Source organism: Macaca nemestrina, chromosome 11, assembly GCF_043159975.1.
Source record: "Macaca nemestrina isolate mMacNem1 chromosome 11, mMacNem.hap1, whole genome shotgun sequence".
Taxonomy (NCBI): domain Eukaryota; kingdom Metazoa; phylum Chordata; class Mammalia; order Primates; family Cercopithecidae; genus Macaca; species Macaca nemestrina.
The window spans coordinates 126,556,583-126,578,306 of record NC_092135.1 but is presented as its reverse complement, the minus strand read 5'-3'; the positions used below and the strand labels follow the sequence as shown (position 1 = coordinate 126,578,306).

Here is a 21,724-nt window from a genome sequence, read left to right as displayed (position 1 = left end):
TTTAAAAAGTAGAAATATTTCATTTCATGAGAATAGATGTTTATAGCATTGACTTCTCCTTTACATTTATTATACTATTTTCCTTCAGATCTTTCTTAGAGGATTAATTTACATGGTGTGGGGGATTTGCAAGTTTAACTGCATCAACCTGCTTTCCATGATATAATGATGGCAAAACAATGGTAGGGAAATATGATATTTTATAGTATTGCTTTACCTCCAAAAAAGGAGAAGGATATGCAACGTATTTCTTGGTCCTATATATAAAATGTCTCTGTTCCCAAATCAGTAAACTATAAATTAATGAAAATATGGGACCAAATTATGTGCGCTTATTAATTTAGATCACAATGCTTGTGTCCAGGAAAGTGCTAATAACTATTCTTGACAGACATAAATACTCAGATTATTGTTGTGGAACAGAACAAAGCAACATAGCTTATTAACACCATTTTTCCAATGTTTTTCTATATCCTTGCTTATTTCTCCTTTTATTTAGTGGACTGTTGCTTGTTTATGGTCATTTTTTTTTACCATAACTCTTGTTTGTTTTACAGTTGTACTTACAAAAACTCAGGCAAAATTATCCCTTTCTGGCAAAATTATCCCTTACTCGTATCAGTGGTTCTGATCTTATTAGAAATACTTTTAAAAAATTAGTATTGACATTGACCCATTCAAAGTCTATAACACTCTCTTGCTTTCTTCTCATTTCTAGAAAGAATTGAGAAGCCACACATAGTCTCAATTATGCAGGCATCTGTCTGCTTCCTGCAAGGAAGATTGAGACATCTTAAGATAATTTTCTACAGCATTGAAAGCACTTAGCATTTAATTATGTATTTTGTTGTGCTTTTCTTTGACTTCATAGATAGCAGAAAATTGAACTATAGACAAGAGGACGCAATTTATAAAAGGAACACAGAAAAAAATTGTATGTATTGAATTGATGACTTCCCCAGTAATGAAGAATTATTAAGACAAATTTTATATCATTTTAAGGTATTATATTGACAAATCTTAATGCAAATTATAAGGAAAGAACTTAGATAAAAGACAGAGATTCTGGAAAACTTTGGAGAAAGCGTCATACTTTCTCTTCATTCTAAACAGGAATACCTCTGGCTCACCCGTCCAAATGGCTGAGAAAGGCAGTAGATTCCCAGATCAGAGAGAAGTCCTTAGCTCTGCGGGTTGAGGAATCCTTAGAAAGAAACTTGTGAAGGGCTTTCCTTCCATGGGCTTGGTTAGATCATGGTAAGAGAGCCTCTGAAAAAAGACTGTGGGAATATTGGAAAGGACTTGGTCTACAGAAATGTGTGAACTGCTGGGGAATTGGGAGAACATTGAACCTGAGTGTGTGTGTGTGTGTGTGCACGCACATGCGTGTACATGCATGCATGGGCCTTGTTTCCTTGGCCTTCAAAATACAAATCAGAGCAGAAAAGTTGAATTGAGTTATCCCTACTCCAGAGGCTAAGAGAGTAGGAGGAAACCATGTCATAGGAATTTTCCTCCTGCAGCCCTTCTACTGTTATAGGTTTAGCCACGGAAGAAGATGGTGATTTAACTTCTGTTTCCTCTGAGAGTTCTTCCACTTAGGATGCTTCAGCAACCAAAGGTGATTCCTAAAGAGATCACAGGAAAACATTATAATCATACATACTTGGGAAACAAGCAGCCAGCAAGGGGAGGTTAAATAGAGCCATCACCAGGCAAAAACCAATCAACCAATTCACCAACCAACAAATAATCAACCAACTCACCAACCAACAAATAATCTCTGATGGAGACAGTCGAGGTTTCAAACAACAATGTATGACAACAATATAGTAAAAAAACAACTGCAATGATTGTAGCCCAGTGCAAAATAAGACTTTCTAGAATAAAAATTTAATTTTTATTCATTTAAGGATACAAGTACAGTGTGTTTCATGGATATATTGCATAGTGGTGAAGTGTGGGCTCTTAGTGTACCCATCACCAGAACCTTATCTATGATACCCAATAGGTGGAAAATTCAGTAGGTGAGTTGAAATATGGAATGACTATTGTTAAGACTAAAACTAGTGGCCTGAAAAGGTAAACGAAATAATATTATCTCATAGTACAGGCCAACAATATGAAAAAAGAGAAAATTTGAAGGGAAAGCTATGAAATCTGGAAGATCCATTTCAGAAACTTAGCATCTAAATCACGAGAGTTTTAAAGGTGAAAAGGAAACATTTTACACAAAGGAAACTGTGTGATGGGAGATACACAATAACTATCTTAATGACTGAAGGAGGCTTCCATTATCTGGAGAAAGATTGGCTTCTCCAGAATGAAAAACTGCATTAAGCTTCTTGAGGTAGTAATGAGAAATATATATGCTAACAAGATTCTTGACCTCTTAAGGATAAAGAGAAAAATATGTGGGAACTTCCAGATAGAAAATGTGAGCTCCTAAAAATAATTCGAATGGAATCAGACATGTTTTTGAAATATTGAAAAGTAAATGACAGCAAATTCCACTTGCAGATTGCTGAGAGAAAATGATAATATCAAAAAAAGTATATCTATTAAAAGAAGGATATGTACGTGTGGTTAGATGTTGATTTCAACTAAACCATTTGAGAAAAATACTTGAGAAAGCACATCAGTGAAAAGAGAGGTAATTCACAGCTGAGAACTCAAGCTATCAGTAACTGGAGAAAATGGATTGCAGTGACAGGGAGATTATGATGATAGTCTAGAACATATTGAACTATCTTGGGGAGAATTAGGAGTTGGGTTAAGGTGGAAGAGAAGATTTAAAAGTTTCACAGATCTCATCAACAGTAGAGAAGATGAGGTGGAGTAAGAAAGAATATTGTAAGGCATCGTCTTATTGTATGGGGTTAAACTGTGGTTTACAAGGAGCACTTTGTTGGTGCTCCATGACACAAATAGGCAGCATTGTGTTTTCACATAATACCAGAGAACTGTGTGTATGATTACAAATGATGGGGAAAGTAATTTCACTACTAAAGAAATGAAATAATAGAAGAGAATATACTAATTAAAAAGAGGAAAATAGAGTGATTGGCCACCACTAGAATGTAAGTTCTATAAAGGCAGATATTTTTCTCTTGTTTGTTCTCTGATATATCTTAAGATTCTGGAAAATCTTGGCACATAGAGGAGACTCGATACACTTTTTTTAAAATGAAAAAGGGAAACTACAAATTAAGCCATGAAATAAGATCAAATGAATAAAATTAAGCATACTGTTTATTAAATTCCAATGATATATATGTGTATGCATATGTACACACACATACAAACACACACACACAAACACACATGAGACAAATGGATTGACCGTAACCATTAACCCAGCATTCTATACCCAGGAAAAGTAAAACTATTTTTATATAATACAAGGTAAAATATAATATTTTTAGATAAAATAACACTAAGGAAACTTTTCCTGAAATACGTACTACAAGAAGTTCCAAACTAAGTTCTTTAGGGTGAAGAAAAATATTGCCAAATGAAAACTCAGATCTTCAAGAAGTAATGAAAAGTATCAGAAATAATAAATATCTGGCATAAATTGTTATAGGCATCGTTACTATTCAGGTAGGCAAATTGATCAGTCTTTCCCTTATTATTTCTTCTATTTTTATTTTTATTTTTTAATAGATTCCATTACCCAAAGATGTTTTAATATTAACTACACTTGTATCTTGAACTTTTGTGTCCATTTGGTAAGTTGTGTTTTTCAGGGAGCTTATTTCTTTCATCTGCATTGTTGAATTTGTTGGCATACGTTTGTTTTATAATATTCCTTTATTAACCTTTTATAATGCATGTAGTTACATCCCTCTTTCTTTAGTATTGCTAATCTGTGCTTTTTGTCTTTTTATTGATATTTGGCTAGAAATTTATCAGTTTTATCAATTTATGTAAGAACCTACATTTAGTTTTGTTCATGTTGCTATTATTTGTCTGTTTTCTGCTGAATTTTATTTGTTCTTATTTTTTTATTTCCTGTCTTTGATTGAATCTGTTTCATTTCTTCTTGAGGTGGAAGCTTAGATAAATGATTTTAAACATTTTCCTTTCTCAAATATGTGCATTTAAATCTATGTATTTGTTTTTAAGCACTGACTTAACTTCATCCCATACATCCTAAAGTGGTTTGCCTTTTTTATTTTTCAGTTCAAAATATTTAATAATTTTCACTGTGATTAAAACAACAATAGCTTTATTAAGATATATTTTACTCAGAATAAATTAATCCTTTTTGGTGTAAAATGCCCAGAAGTACAACCATCATTAAATCTAATTTTAGAATATTTTCATCACCCCCAAAATAAATCTTGTCCCAATTAGCAGTCATTTCCTATTCCTTCTTTCCTGCAAACCCTGGCAACTGCTAATCTCTTTCTGTTTCTATGGATTTGTCTATTCTGGACATTTTATATTAATGTAATCATACAATATGCACTGTTTTGCGACTGGCTTCTTTCACTTAGCACAATGTTTTTGAGGTTCATTCATGTTGCAGCATCTATCAGTACTACATTTTTATTGCCAAATAATAATGTATTGTATATAGATAGCTCACATTTTCTTTATTCTTCAACTGGCAGACATTTGGGGATTTCACTTCTTGACTTCTATAAATAACGCCACTATGAACATTCATACACAGGTTTTTTTGTGTTTGTGTTGACCCATAGTGTTTTAGAAGTGTGTCGCCTAATTTACAAGCATCTGGGAATTTTTTTGATTATCTTTTAGCTACTGATTTCTAGTTTAATTTCATTTTGATCAGAGATCAGATTCTACAAAACTTAATATTTAAAATGTATTAAGTCTTAGCTCATTTTTTAATTAATTTATGTGTGCCTGAGATTAATGTTTATTCTGTTATCTTTGAGAGTAGGGTTCTATAAGCATCAGTTAGTCCAAACGCGTTAATAGAGATGTTAAAATCTTTTACATAAGTCTATATTTTTTGTCTACTTGTACCAATTACTCAAACAAAATCTACCTTTTTCTTCAATTATTATTAGAGATTTCTTTATATGCTTTTCTGTTTTTCTCAATTAATTTTTAGTTTTAGTATTTTTAGACTTTGTCACTAAATGTATAAAAGCTTTTATTATCATGTCTCCTTTATAGATTGACCTTTTTGACATTATAAAATGATCATTTTGAGTAATAGTCTTTATCTTGAAGTCTACTTTATCTGATACTAACATAGTCACACTGGCTTTCTTATTATTAGATTTCCCCTATGATTAGCTTTAGCATGTTTTTTTTTTTTTTCATCTTTTTACTTTCAACATATCTTCCTCTTTCTAGTTAAAGTGCATGTCTTGTAAACAGCCTTTTTTACAAGGCTGCTAACTCATTTTCTTTTAAACGCAACCTGACAATCTCTACCTTCTAACTGAAATGTTTATCTACGTACACATGTTAGTAATAGATTGCTGCCTAACAAATTACCACAAACTAGTAGCTTAAGACAGCACACATTTGTTATCTATGTATAAGGAGTTTGTGCATGGCTTAGTCTGGTCTTCTGCTGAGGGTTTCACAAGGTGGCAGTCAAGGTGTCAGCAATGTTGTGTTCTCATCTGGAGGCTCAGTTGGGAAAGAATCTGCTTCCAAGCTTTCTCAAGGTGTTTGCAGAATTTGTTTACTTGTAGTTACAGGAGAGTTGTGGTTTTTTGCTGGTTGTTGATTGGAGGTTGCTCTAGCTCCTAGAGGTTTCTATTGGTTCCTTAACAAGAGAGCCTCCCAGTATGGTGACTTAGTCTTCAAACCTAGCTAGGGAGAGAGAGTCTGTAGAGCAAGTGTGCTAACAATAACAAGGTGGGTTTTTGTGTCACATAACATAGTCATGGGAGTGGTAGCTCATCATCTTTGCATATTCATTAGAAACAATGTATAGGTCTCCCACACTCAAGAAAGGGGTGGGAGGATCATACCAGGGCATGAACACCAGAAAGCAGGGAACATAGAGGTCATCAGAGAATCTACTATCACGTTAATGTAGTTACTGCAGTGACTTGTTTCCATCAACCACCTCACAAGTCGTTTTCTCTTCCATCTGTTCTTTCTTCTTTTCTTTCTCTTTTTCTATCTTTTTAGAATTTATTGGAAACTTTTCATATTTCATTTTATTTTCTCTATTGCATTGTTAGCTCTATTTCCTTGAAGTCTTTGTTCAGAGATTATTTATGCTAGATATTAAAATTTGTATTCTCTGTGGATAGCAGCAGGGCTCACCAATTCATGCCTGGACATAATATAGGGCTTGGGCACTCTGTCTAACTCCTTTGGGTTGGAATCCACATCTTTTTGGTGTGTTTCAGTGGGAAGTATAAAGCAAGTATCTTGATTTCTAAACCCAGGAATTTTAGAATTGACCCCTATGATCGAAGAATTTTGGAGCTTTATAAGATCTTTGGCAGTGGTGATCTCAAATCAATTATGAGCTCCAAACTCCCTTCTCAGGTAACTGTTGGGAGCAATGGCATCCCAGTTTGTCCCTGCAATGGCTGGAAGGGGTAAGATCTTGTGAATAGATCACTTTTTAAAAAGTGTATTATTTGCTTATTAGCCCTGTATCTCTTTAAATTTTGTTTGTTTGCAATGATGTACTTTATTGGCCACAAATTATTCGTGTGATGTTTCCTGACAGTACCTTTAGTAGATTATTTTACAATCTATCCATCAGTATATATGTTATAAATATATATTATATATTGAATCCTGAGTTCATCACATTATGCCTTGAATTAATAGTTTACCATTTTACAAATAACGTAAGAATTGCACAAAAGTCATCCTCCATTTAACCCCTCTCACTCTTTCTGTGAAGACTGGCATATGTCTTTCTTCTAGTTATATTATAAGCCATACAATATTTTCCTACTACTTTTTTTTTTTTTTTTGAGATGCAGTTTCCCTCTTGTTGCCCAGGCTGGAGTGCAGTGGTGCAGTCTCGGCTCACTACAACGTCCACCTCTGGGGTTCAACTGATTCTCCTGCCTCAGCCTCCCAAGTAGCTGGGATTACATGCATGCACCACCACACCAGCTAATTTTTTGTATTTAATAGAGACAAGGTTTCACCATTTTGGTCAGGCTGGTCTTGAACCCCTGATCTCAGTTGACCCACCTGCCTTGGCCTCCCAAAGTGCTGGGATTACAGGCATGCTATATTTTCTTTAAAGAATCAATCATCTCTTAATGAAATTCTTAGAAAGCATTTTTACATATATTTATTACTACTTTGGCTCTTCATTTCTTCTTTCAAAATTACTCTTCTGGAATCATTTCTCTTCAGACTAAACTTCGTTTAGTATTTATTATAGCGCACATTTTCATGATGATGAATTATTTCACCTTTTTTCTGAAATATATTTTTTCACTTTTATTTTTAGAAGATAATTTCACTGGTTATAGAATTCTAGTTACATGCTTCTTTTTCAGCACTTTAAAAACTTTATGCTGTTGTCTCCTAGGGTTTTGTAATTTCTGATGATAAATATTCTTTCTTTTGTTTCATTGAATGGAATTACCCTATCTGGCTAGTTTAAATATGTTGTCTTTATCTTTGAGTTTCATTGAATGGAATTACCCTATTGTATCTGGCTAGTTTAAATATGTTGTCTTTATTTTGTTTTCTGCTGCTTGACTACAATGTAGTAAATTGTAGGGTTTTAAAATGTGTATTTGTTCTCCTGTCTCTGTGGCCTGATGGATTTTGTTAATTTTGTGAAATCTTCAGCTATTATTTCCTAAATATTGCCTCTGGACTATTCTTTTTTTCCTCCCATTTTGGAACTCCCATAGAGCAAATATTGAAACACTTGATAATGTTTAACAAACTTCAGACTGTTTCTGTTTTTCTATTTTCTATTTTTTTCTCTTTGTGTTTCATATTGGATAATCTGTGCCACGCTTTACTTAAATTCACTGACTCTTTCCTCTGCTGATGCAATCGGTTTTTAAGCCCACCGACTGAATTGTTGTTCTCTGTTTTATGATTCTTAAAATTTCCATTTGGTTCATTTTTATGTTACTTCTTTCTGCTGAAAGTCCTCTGTTCACGCTTGTTATCTAACTTTTAAATGGGTTATTTTGAAGTTCTTTTCTGGTAATTTCAATAGCTGAGCCTTCTATACATCTCCCTATACGGGTGGTTTCTTTTTATGACTATCGGTTACAATTCCTTGCTTGTTCACCTACCTGATAAACATTTTATTTTATGGTAGACACCACACATTTTAAAAAACAGTAGAGACAGAAATAAATACCTTTTTTACCCCCATAGGCACCTGTATTGAGGAACTTTTCTTTTGAATCTTAGCTGGAGTTGAGCTGGGCGGGAACTAGAACACAGCTTTAATATTTTCTCTTTTCCTCTGATTTGAGCTATGATGAATGTGAGGTCAGGATCCTTCCTCCCAAAGAGTTCTTAATCCCATGCTCCATGAAAATACAAGATGTCTTTCTGCTTTCTGGCCTCATCGCTAGCAGCCACTGACCCTAGTTGGTAGAATTAACTTTGATTAATGTATTTGCCCACACAGTCCTTAAAAGTTTGACTCTACATATACATATGCATATGCATATGCATATACATATATTTCTAGTCTTAGAAAAGTCTCCCTAACTATGGCAGCTGCTTTTATACCAATATTGGACCACTGGCCCATGGTACAAAAATTGCTATTGGTCTTTACTCACCTAGAAGAAGCACATGTCTTTCTGGAATTTCTATACTCATCTATCTTTATGCTTGCACTGCTATCATATTGCTCAATGGTTGTAGTTTTAAGATAGTTTTAAATAACCAGTAGGCCATATTTCTTCTTTTCAAGATTATGTATATTGTTAGTTTCATAGTCTACTTTTTCTTGGGGTGGGGGGTGGTCAGGAAAAGTCCTGATTATCTTATTCATATTATATTAAGCATATAATAATATAAAATGGCATTCTAATAATATTGAGTTATTCTGTCTAGGAATATAGCATTCTGTATTTGAATATTTTTGATTTCCAGTGTAGAGAAACATCACATGGTATATGTGACTGTATTAGTACTTGATGAGAATTACTACAGCACAATTGTAAAGGACGCAGACTCTGGAATAAGACTGAAGGGATCAAATCCCACCTCTACTTCCTTGCCACTCAATTTTGGATCATAGTAAGTCCTTCCGTCACATCACTGATAGGTTCTTGGAAACTGCGACTTTAACCAAAGAATGTACACCCCATCCTCAGATAACATTGTTTCCTTTCATGTTTTTAGTTATGACATAGATGAGAAAAATCATTGGTTGCATTATACCTCATTTCACCTCAAGTTGCAATTTCTGAGAGCCTATCAGTGACATGAAGTAAAGTCTTCACAACCTGACTATGAAGACTGAGTTAATGTATCAACAGTCACATATGATAGCACCAGGCACACAGTGAATGGTCTGGTGAACATTTGTTTTTATCATTATTACACTTTTTTCCAATGCATTATCATCAAGAAAATGAATCTTTTTAGGTAGCTTTTGAGGAAAAGAAATGAACCTTCACTTCTAAAGTCCTCAGCTAATGTCTATTGGGTCTCATTGGCCCAAATTGACTTATGTATTTTTCCCTGAATGTGATATGTTTGTTATGGTCTGATCTTTCTCATACCTGTAGTGAATAGTGGAGTTAGCTTAACTACAAGTCTTAAGTTTCCTCTATTTGCCCAAGGAAAATATTTATAATTGTGCTTGTATTTATATCATCTACCTAGAGTGTGCATATGTTTTTATATTTTCTTACTTAATGTCTTTTTTTTTTTTTTTTTTTGAAATGGAGTCTTGCTCTGTCGCTCTGGCTAGAGTGCAGTGGTGCCATCTCAGCTCACTGCAACCTCCACCTTCCGGGCTCAAGAGATTCTCCTGCCTCAGCCTCCTGAGTAGCTGGGATTACAGAAGCCTGCCACCATGCCAGGCTCATTTTTGTATTTTTCGTAGAGATTAGTAGAGATGGGGTTTCACCGTGATGGCCAGGCTGGTCCTGAACTCCTGACCTCAGGTGATCTGCCAGGCTTGGCCTCCCAAAGTGGTAGGATTACAGGCATGAACCACCGTGCTTGGCTTTTATCTTTATTTTTTTTCTGACTGCCGTTTATATCATCTTATTTGCAGAACTGTTTTCTGAAAATCTCATAATATAAAATGAGGAGGCCTTGTAATATGACATTCTGAATTGCTAAAATACTTAAAATATTAGCAATTAAGTTTCTATTGAGACAATACTATTATTGAATGAGTCATTTCAGTGACTGTCTCATCCAGATTCTGACAATGATCTTGCTGCCTCATGTTTTCTCCCCATAGACTAAAAACTTCTTCATAAAAATGCATGTTTCCTATATAAAAGAGCTATATAGGTTATGCATCAATTTTATTGATGTTATCAAAGAACTAACTTTTAAAAAAATTTGTCACTGATTTAATGTTTTTAATTTTTTAATTTCATTGATTCCTGTCCTAATTCTTACTATTTCTTCAGCTTGCTGTAGGCTTATATTGCTCTTCATTCTCTAGTTTTCTAAGGTGGGCATTAGACTACTGATTTTAGGTTTTTCTTCTTTTCTAGCTTATGCATTCAATGCTGTAAATTTCCATGTAACACTACTGCTTACAAAGTTAAATCATACAATTTGTAAGTATGGCATATCTGTTAGTTCTGATCCATAAATCAGAGTTTTCCAAATTGAAGCATTCTCTCCTGTTGTGCAGTGTGTCTATTACCTGTTAAAATCCTTAGTCCCTACGTTCATCATTTAGAATCATAAAATCTTAGAAATATAAAGATCCAATCCTTCCTATAAATATATTCCAATAATTAAACTAATACCCAGAGTAGTAAAATTACTTGCAGGGAGTTATCCAGTGGCTCCATCCCTTCCTACAGCTACTTCTACTGAGGACAATTGATGCATAATCATTCAGTAGATAGTGAGCTTCATTTAGAACCCAGTCTACAGGTTGCCAACTTCACAGTACCCAGAAGCTGTATGGAGCTTAGTTACAATTTTAAAAGGTATGGCTCTCAGTAACTACAAAATGCCAGCCAAGCCAGTGATGAAAGTGAGGATGGAGATAACTATATTGAATGAAAGAAAGAATTTTTCTAACTCATCATTCTGATGCCATTTCTTCATAACGTAGCATAAAATAAATAAAAATACATTAAATTGTACAGTGGACTAATGGATGCGGTGAGTTTCTTTTCACCTTATTTATCTCCAGGAACTTACCTCTGTACGTTTACAAATTCAATGTTCTAACTGAGAGCAGGAGTTCTAAGATCTCTCATGGAAACATTGCCAAAAAGAAGACTAGGTGCTTGGGGACCCGGAGACAGCTGAAAAGACAAGTCAAGGAAATGGGATGGCAGAAGGGAATCCTGAATGCAAATTTCTTCTAACTGATTTTAAAATAAACTTCTATTAATATTATATATTATCTGTATAAAACTTGGTAAAGGATAGAATGATGAAACATTTTTATGAACCATGACATTTAAACAGTTATTTATACAACTTTCCGAAGTACTGTATCTTCATTTACAGATCAGTCCCACAATTTCACTAACAAATGTGTTATTGATTTGCTAACAACAGTAATTAAAGTATATCATATCACACTGATTGAACTTGAAAGTGCCTTATCTAACACGACATTTTATAAAATATCTTTTTTTTTTAGAGGGAGTCTCACTCTGTCGACCAGGCTGGAGTAGAGTGGCAGGGTCTCTGCTCACTGCAAGCTCCGCCTCCCGGGTTCACACCATTCTCCTGCCTCAGCCTCCCAAGTAGCTGGAACTACAGGCACCCGCCACCACGCCTGGCTAATTTTTTGTATTGTTAGTAGAGACAGGGTTTCACCGTGTTATTCAGGATGGTCTCGATCTCCTGACCTCATGATCTGCCTGCCTCAGCCTCCCAAAGTGCTGGGATTACAGGCGTGAGCCACTGCGCCCAGCCTCTAAAATATCTTGTCTCATTGCATTGGTGGAAAAATTCTTAAGAATGTGTAAAATGTATCTTTTTATCCTAATGCATTACACAATTTAATAAAAGGAAATAAAATATCTCCAATACTTTAACTTTTTCACATATATATCTTTCAATTCTTGTGTAGAAATTAAGTCACTCTCTTAAAGGAACACTATGTAGTGTTTATGTGAATTATTTCGGATACTTATGACTTGCAAGTGAAAAGAGAATCTCAAACTGTAGAAAAGATAGTTTTCAAAGTGTAAGAATGATGAGAACAGTAAGATCACTGATACTGTAAATGCAACCATAATTCTTTTTTTCACAGGACTATTTTCATAATAGTAGAATATCAAATAATCTCCATTAGGATTCAAAAGGATTAGAGAAATAAATGTTTGGTACAAAATGACAGTATTTTAAAACATACTATACTTTATAGTCAGCAAAAATACAATGTTAGTGTAAAATTCACGTAATGGAGACGTAACCCTTTTTGTTAAAAGTGAGCAGTTGCTTCTAATTCTGCTTCCACTTTCCATAAATTGTAACTTCCATCTACTCAACAGAAATACTGTTCAACAAAGAGTTTAATTACTTCTTCTTTCCCTCTCTGTGTGGATTTGGGAAATCAGTCTTATTTTCCTGGACATCACCCCTTCCTTTATAAAATGGTAACAATAATAGTTTCTTTGTGAGGACTGTTAGAGACAGTGTCAGTGCAGCACTTGAGACCTGGTACTTTGCAAGTGATAAAAAATTGGCGGTCATCATAATCAATGCCATCATTTTTATACATACGTGGAGAAGAGACAAGACCAAGGGGTCAGAAATAGACACAAATGGGTTCAAATTCTTCTGTGCCTCCTATTATCTTTGTGGTCTTGTAAAAATTAGTTAATTTATCTCAGTCTACATTTTCTTATTAATAAATGATAGGCTAATGATCGCCTCTTACAGTGCTGGGTGAGGGTTAAATGAGATTAAAAGTGCAGAACACTTAGTAACAATTAGGTTAATAGGAGAAACCAATACATGTTTTCTTTCTTTATTTTACCCAGAACTACTGAACACTATATGTACTGATCCATTGTGGAATTATTAAGGAAAATACATTGAAATAGGTGGTATTCTTGTCAAAGATATATACAGATGGCTAGATGGATAGATTGGTAAGTAGATAGAAAGATTTCACTATTTGCGTATAATTGTACTTTGCTTTCAGGACAAACTGCTACAGGAAAATATGTATTTATAAAAGTCCAAAAATGACAAAATCATCAAAGATATATTTTGCAAAGAGAATAAAAACTAAGAATATAACCCCTGCTTGATGTTCAACGCTCCTACTGCACATTTCAAGGTCAAAGATGGCATGTGGTTTCCTATCTGAAATTGACAGTCACCCTGTTTTCCTTCATTGACCTCCTTTTATAATATGTTTGATCCCTTTCAATGGATCACAAGCCCTTATCCAGTTCACTCCATAGACAGGTAGCAACAAGAGGAACTTTGTATTTAACCTTTGCCACTCAGCAAACTTTGACATTTTATTTTATCTTGAATATAGTATCTAATAAAGTGGGTAGTGTTACTAATGCCAACATTTCTTTTAACACTCACTACTCTCACTTTATATACTTTCATGCCACCTTTATGTTTTTCGTTGTAATCTGCTATGGAAAATGCCTTCACTGAGGTATTTTTGTATATTTACAACTTACAACATAGAGTACAATTTTAAAAGACAGCAAAATACAGTGTTGGGAATTACAGAAAAATTAATATTTTTGGTTTTGTATTTTTGAAGTCTCAGTGCTCAATGCCAACTGTAGATACAGCATCCTTTGACTGCAGATTTCTGGGAGAAAAAAAATGCAATCAAGTTGTGCTTGGCAAAGCATTTTAAATCCATCTTCTACCTCTCTTGCCTAGCCAGAGGTCTCTCAAGAACCACTCAAATGGTTCTTTAAGGGCATGGAGAAGACTGTGAGATGGCAAATGCAATATTATTGGATCAAATAAATGTCAAGATTAGTGATCTGCACTAGTAATGATCTGGATCACTGGAGAACTCTGTTGCAGCCTAAGAGGCAAGCCAATTAAAAAGAATAATTGGCTTCCCTTCCCACTACCAGTTAGGGAGACTCCACACTGTGCAGAATTAAGAGGCAAAGAAGACAATGGGGAGACAACGAGTTGTCACAGAGCTAACAACCCACACCCACTTACAAAGTCACCAGAAAGAGCTTCGGCATCACTATTACATATGTTGACAGCCATGAACAAGAAATAGATTATTTAAATAAATGTAAAAGATCATTTTTTTTCTACCCGGAAGTTAACCCAGATTGTATTATAAATTCATCCCACAAATAAGCTTGCTTACATGCATGCATGCAAATTATAAGTGTAAAATTCACTGAAACTTTGTTGATAATAGTAACTTAGTCAAACACTTTTAATAAGCTATATAATCCACGAATAGTTGACTAGTGAAATTAGAGTACATCATAAAGAGAATGTTATGTAGCTACTAAAAAGAGCTACATATATATATGTGTATATATATGTATGTATATGTATATGTGTATATATATATATGTATGTATACAAACACACACACACCCCAAGATAAATTTAAAGATTTTTTAAGGAGACAAAAAAAGTGTAGAAATTTGCAGAGAAAATGAAGACTAACAAATATAGGCATTTACTTTATTTAAAAACACACCTCTAAAAATTGGTAACAGTGGTCATTTCTCAGGAGGACTTAAGGTCAGAGTACATGGTGTTTGACTGGTTTTGTTAATTTTGAATTTTAACTCATACAAAAGGCCCATTTCCAGATGGAATTCATATTCATGAATGAATCCAACATTCATGTCAAAAGATGTTACCAAAATTGCAGTACCATTTATCTATAAAGTTATTTTGAACACTGAATATTTATACTTTCTTACAAATATATCAAAATAAATATTCAACAAAAGAAATATTAACAGATAGGCTCTTTATGCTTGTATAATCTTCTTTCTCTTCTTCTTCTTCTTCTGCTTCTTCTTCTCCTTGTACTTCTCCTGTTTAAACCTCATTTAAAATTAGGAATTTAATTGTGTTGTATGGAATACTTACACTATCTTCTTTAGAAAAAAAGAAAAGTAAAACAGCAAGAAAATGCCCGTCGAGGATAGAAACAAAATTTGAGAGAAAGTTTTCAAATAATTATTAAGATGGCTAAATTTGAGGGCGTTTGCTTGTACTGCCAAAAGAATTATTTAGTACGCTGACCAACTCTGCAAAATGGAACTAAATTAGCAGTGTTAAGAAGAAGTCCGCACAGGATACCTTTTGCTAAAATTGCATCAGAGTGTAAAAGCATCTTCAGAGAATTCTGTGCTGTATCAGTTCTTCTGGGAGAATTTGAAACAAAAAAGCTGTTTTATGAGGCAGGATAATGTATTATAGTAGTAGTTAGGAGTGTGGCCTCTAGAGTCGTACTCCCTGGATTCAAATTTCAGCACAGCCACTTCTCTCTACAGAGCTTTGGACAATTTCTCAAATGTTCTGCGCCTGTTTCCTTATCTGTCATAGTCAGATAATAATAGCAGATTCCCTGCAAAGTTGTGAGGATCAAGTGATTAATATAATGCACCTAAGCCATGCCTAGAAGATAGTGTTTTGTAAACATTGATTATTTATGTCTTAGTATTATTGTTTTTATCTGCCAATAAAAATACTTACTGAATTATCACGTGTATGTCTTTCTAACACGCAGACATAGCAAGTAAAAAACCATCAATTTATCATCATTAAACCTGTGTTTTATTCTGACTCTAACACTTATTGGGTATGTGACCTTGGCAATGTCACTTCATGTCTCTTGGGGTGATTAAGACACCCCAGTCTGACTTCTCTACTGAAAAATGGGGTTCACTCATCTGATTGTCTTGAAAATCTAATGCAGTTTTCTGAGAAAGTAAATTTCAATATTGAAATGTTATATACATATGAAATTAGTAATGACAGGAGAAAGTATAACAGTAGAAATAAAAATAAGAGTAAGAAGAGTAATTTATGGTAATCATAGAAAAAAGAAATAAACAGAAAAAATAAAAGAAAAATAATATTTCACAAATCATAATATTCATGTTTAGTCCTATTTTTGCAAGTATTTTAAAACTTTGCATATGCTTTATATCATATATTTTGAACAACTGCACAAATGGTATGTTGCTGTATATAACCTTTTGCAAACTTCTTTTGTACTTATGACAATTCTTCAGGCTTATTAACTTAATACATATAGGACTGGTTCATTTATTTTAAATTGCAAATAAAATTCCATTATATTAACAAACTCTATTTATTCCTGACCTTCCTGAGGGATAGAATTTATTTTGCTGTTACAAATTGCACTTCAATTAATATGTTCATACAAATATCTTTTGCACATGTGTATAAATTTTATCATGAATACAATCTGAGAAATAGAATTACTGGATTTCATGGCATATGTATCTACACTTGTGTTAAATTTTGTCAGATTTCTCTCTGAATTGGTCATCTGTCTTATTGAGTATAGCAAGCAGAAATATTTGAAAACTCTCTATTTTCCCCTGTATATTTATCCTTAAATGGAAGGTCACTATCAAGGGCATAGAGTAGAATATTGTATCTACCACCCTTCATTGTTCATTTGAATTTTGGCAAATTTCTCTTTTAGACTTACATTCTGAGTATACATTGACTGTCATAGACTCAAGCCCAATCTCCAAATTCCACATCTCTCAAAACTCTTACTGAACTAACATTTTATTAAAGATTAATTAAAAATACTGATTATAAATTCCCTGAATTTACACCTTAGTTGTCTAAACCAGCATTTCTCGAATCTGTTGGCCTCAAGACATGTTTACACTCTAAAATTTACTGAATACACCAAGTAGTTTTTATTTGTATAGTTTATTTCTTTTGATATCCATATTGTCTTACGATATTGGAAATTAAAGCAGAAATTTTTTAAAATACGTATGTATCAATTCATTCTTAAATAGGAAAGATAAATCAATTATATGCTAACATGAGTAATGTACTTTTATAGATAAAATAATTGTTTTCCAAAGCAAGATTTAATGACAAGCCTGATTTTCTCTTTTGCAAATGTCTTTAATGCCTGTCTTAATGGAAGAGAGTTATATTCTCGTGTCTGCTTCTGAATTCAATTCTCTATGCTATGTTGTTTTCATTGAAGTGTATGAAGGAAATCTGGCCTCACAAAGATGTCTAATTGGAAAAAGATGAAGTATTTTAACAGTTTTTGCAAATAATTGTAGATATTCTTCTTTGAAACGACATCAAAACTCAATAAGCATGGTTTCTTAAAGGTTAACTTCAAAATGGAGTCTGAAACCCTATCACAAATTGTACATTGTGTGTTACATTAAAATCTATTCTCTATCTTGTGCTCAGAATGGATTTTTCACCTGTTTATTACTGTGTAGCACTATTATGCAGTAAGGAGTTAATACAGCAGACCTGGCTTGCTCCTATTAAAAAGGCTTACTTTCAGGGTTGGGCCTGGGTTGGGGTCTGGAAACGTGGCTTTCGGAATGCTCCCTACATTAATAAAACTGTTTTGCCCACCTAGGACACTGAACAACTGCTTTCCTTCGGGGAGTCTGGAATTTTAGTAGCAGTAGCTCGTCATTGTGCCTACGTGCCCAGCCTCCACTGAAAACCCTGAACTCTGAGTCTCAACTAGGCTTCCCTGGGCAGAAATACTGCACGTATTTTGTTGCATTTCAGTGCTAGAGAAAGAAGTGAGTTCTCTGTGAACTCTCCTAGAAGAATGAGAACTTCTGAAGCCTGTCTTTGGATTACTCCAAACTCCACCCGATGTGTTTTTTTGTCATTGCTGATTGCTATTATAAGCTACAGTCTGTCTTTGAGATGTGTGAGTCCCTGGAATAATGACGCATCAGTCATTTGGAAATGTTGATTCAGTGAGATATTCAGATCTTCTAAAAGTTGGCATAATTCATCATAGAACATCAAAAAGCAATCACTATTGTTAACGTCTCCTTCAGTCTCTTCAGAAAACTGTTCATGTATGAGAAGCCATCAGTTTCATAGTTGCCAATAAACATTTTACAAGGTTCTAAGTTTTACCGGGAAGTTGAAATTTTCCGTTGGCAATAAATACTATCATTTTTACCCTTGACAGATACCTTTGGTTTGTTTTCTAGAAAATTTCTGCTGGATATCCAATCCTTAATAAACCTAGTTTGTCTCTGTGTTACTTTTTCAGGTGAAAATCATGTTCCACGAAAGAAGGGTTAGTTTGGCCTGCAACTCAAACAAGTACAGATATTCTTCCATGGAAAGACCATCACATTTGGATTGTAATAAAAATGCTTAAGACAAACTTCTCATTTCATCCTTGGAGTATTAAAAATATGCATGTTTAAGGCTTGAAATTTAACACTGCATTTTAATGTTTTATTAAGGTAATTCTGAAATAAAATTGGCATTTTTTAAAAAGTGCCTGAAGTTTCATGTTGAAGAAACTAATCGTAACTAGTACACTTGCTACTAAACACTCCCTAAGATTTAAATTTCAACAAAGTGATATTATTATTTAAATGATTTCGACTTCATAGATCCTGGAAGCATTTTGGGGAGCCCCAATGGTGGATTACACTTTGGGAACCACTAAACTCTGTTCCATTTTGCCCTGTTTACTCACTGAAATATACTGATGGGGGTGGAGTGGTGATTGAGGTTACAGTGTTAATGCTACACACCTCAAAAAGCAACTTTTACATAAAAAATAAATCCTTAATTTGCTTGGTGTTTCAGATCTTGCAACTCTAAGTGAGGATGATGATAAAATAAATGAACACATTTTCATTCTTTCTTGTCAGGTTGTCAAATTGTCTTCCAAAGGGATGAAAAACTCATAAGCTTGAGGCTGGGGGTGATGGCTCACACCTGTAATCCCAGTATTTTGGGAGGCCGAGGTGGGAGGATTTCTTGAGCCCAGGAATTCAAGATCAGCATGGACAACATGGAGAGACCCCCATTTCTAAATATATACACATACATATACGTATATACACAAATATATGTATATGTATGTATATTTTAAATTAGCTAGGTACAGTGGCATGCTCCTATGGTCACAGCTACTCAGGAAGCTGAGGCAGGAGGTTCACCTAAGCCAGGGAGGTCTAGGCTGCAGTGAGCTGTGATCATGCCACTACCACTCTGCCCTGGGTGACACAGTCAGACCCTGGCTTACATATATGTGTATATGTATCTCATATATGTAAATGTACATATGTGTATATATACACTTATATGTATATACATATGCATACACATATATGTATATATGTATACATACACATATATGATATATACACATATGATATATATCACATATACATATATGATATATACACATATGATATACATATATGATATATACATATATGATATACACACATGACATATACATATATACATATATGATATATACACATATATCACATATATGTATATGCCATATATGATATATAGAGATATATGGTATATGATATATGTCATATATATCACATATATGATACATATGCATATATCACATCTATATCACATATATGATATATATACATATATAATATATGTAAGATTGATTGTGTTTCTCCTCCCAGACTCATCAGCAATAAGTAGAAATAGGCCCAGTGCCTCTAATATATTTGTTTTAATCCTTTGTCTAAAGTGTGTATTTTTGCCTTTCTTGCATATCATTAATAATATATAAATGAGAAAGAGAAAGAATACATGTAAAGGCCTATGTTTGTTAGTGAGGTACTTTAAAGTGTGAATAACATTAGCAGATGAAATATACACAATGTTTAGAATCTTTTTAACGTCAGATAAGATTTCATTATTTATTTTTTTATAAAACAGTCTGATAATTTTAATTTCCACAAAATTCTGGCTTTTTTAGAAAAGCAGAAACAACCAAACAAAATAAAAACATCAATTAGCTATTTAAAACTTGCTCAGAGAGTTTTATGGGAAAGTGAGCACAGAGTACAGCATTTCACTGAAAATGAGATCCATTTATTCTCCTCACTCTCTCTTCTTACCCTCACAGTCAGCTCTCCTCTTTATCTAATTGTCCTCCACTGAACACATTTTCCTTAGATCTTGCCTCTCAATTTTCCTCTTCTACTTATAGAGATCAGTTGTGCTCCTTCTTGTCTCTTGTTACCAAGTCTACTCACCTAGCCAACATTTACCACAACTGATAAAGCAAAAGTGATTAACTGAGGAAAAAAATGTGTTTTTCTTATAAATAAAAGATTGTTCAGTCAAAAAACAGGATGGGATTGGTTATAGATAATGAAAGTTATTTTTGTCACATATGCACATTAAAAATAAGGCAATTTGTCACATACACTGCTAAAGGACTTTAAGTAAATGATGCTGGAAATGTAAAGCAAATGTTGCTGGTGATGGAAAGGAGGTGGTGTTGGTGATGATTGAAAGGAGATGATGCTGGTGATGATGGAAAGGAGATGATGCTGGTGACGGGAAGGAGATGGTGCTGCTGATGGAAAGGAGATGGTGCTGGAGATGATGGAAAGGAGGTGGTGCTGGTGATGATGGAAAGGAGATGATGCTGGTGATGATGGAAAGGAGATGATGCTGGTGATGGGAAGGAGATAGTGCTGCTGATGGAAAAGAGATGGTGCTGCTGATGGAAAGGAGATGGTGCTGCTGATGGAAAGGAGATGGTGCTGGAGATGACAGAAAGAAGATGGTGCAGGTGATGATGGAAAGGAGGTGATGCTGGTGATGGGAAGGAGATGGTGCTGCTGATGGAAAGGAGATGGTGTTGGTGATGATGGAAAGGAGATGATGCTGGTGATGATGGAAAGGAGATGATGCTGGTGATGGGAAGGAGATGGTGCTGCTGATGGAAAGGAGATGGTGCTGCTGATGGAAAGGAGATGGTGCTGGAGATGATGGAAAAGAGATAGTGTTGGTGATGATGGAAAGGAGATGATGCTGGTGACGGGAAGGAGATGATGCTGCTGATGATGGAAAGGAGATGGTGCTGCTGATGATGGAAAGGAGATGGTGCTGCTGATGGAAAGATGGTGCTGATGATGGAAAGGAGATGTTGCTGATGATGGAAAGGAGATGGTGTTGATGATGGAAAGATGGTGCTAATGATGGAAAGCAGATGGTGCTGCTGATGGAAAAGAGACGGTGCTGATGATGGAAAGGAGATGATAATGATAATGGAAAGATGGTGGCGATGATGGAAAGGAGATGATACTGATAATGATTATTCCTCTGATTTCTATTAGCATTCTTTATGGTTTAGTGCCCTAGTCAAGTGATAGATTAGCCTCTTCTTAATATAGTCTTTATACAAACAGATTTTCTCTCCTATCTCAAGCCGATGGAAAATATTTTATTTTGCCTTATGCATTACATCCCTTTTGTGCTCATTATGCATTGAAGAGCTGGAACCACCAATAGTGCTAGCAATTTCTTCTCATAATATTTCCTTCTCGTGTAGAAAACTATAGTTTCAAAATTAACTTGAATCACAAGAGATCAAGTGCTCTGAAATTTTATTGAAGATGCATCCAGATGA

The 21,724-nt window shown here is 34.4% G+C and overlaps 1 long non-coding RNA gene across 1 annotated transcript in view; it reads left to right on the top strand.

Moving 5' to 3' along the window:
- The window catches only part of LOC139357018 (uncharacterized), a 125,705-nt gene extending 107,123 nt beyond the window's left edge, over nt 1-18,582 (top strand). The window contains exons 3-4 of the long non-coding RNA XR_011609622.1: nt 13,107-13,217; nt 18,356-18,582. This is a non-coding gene — a long non-coding RNA (uncharacterized lncRNA). The remainder of the gene's footprint in view (nt 1-13,106; nt 13,218-18,355) is intronic.
- The last annotated feature ends 3,142 nt before the right edge of the window (nt 18,583-21,724 follow it).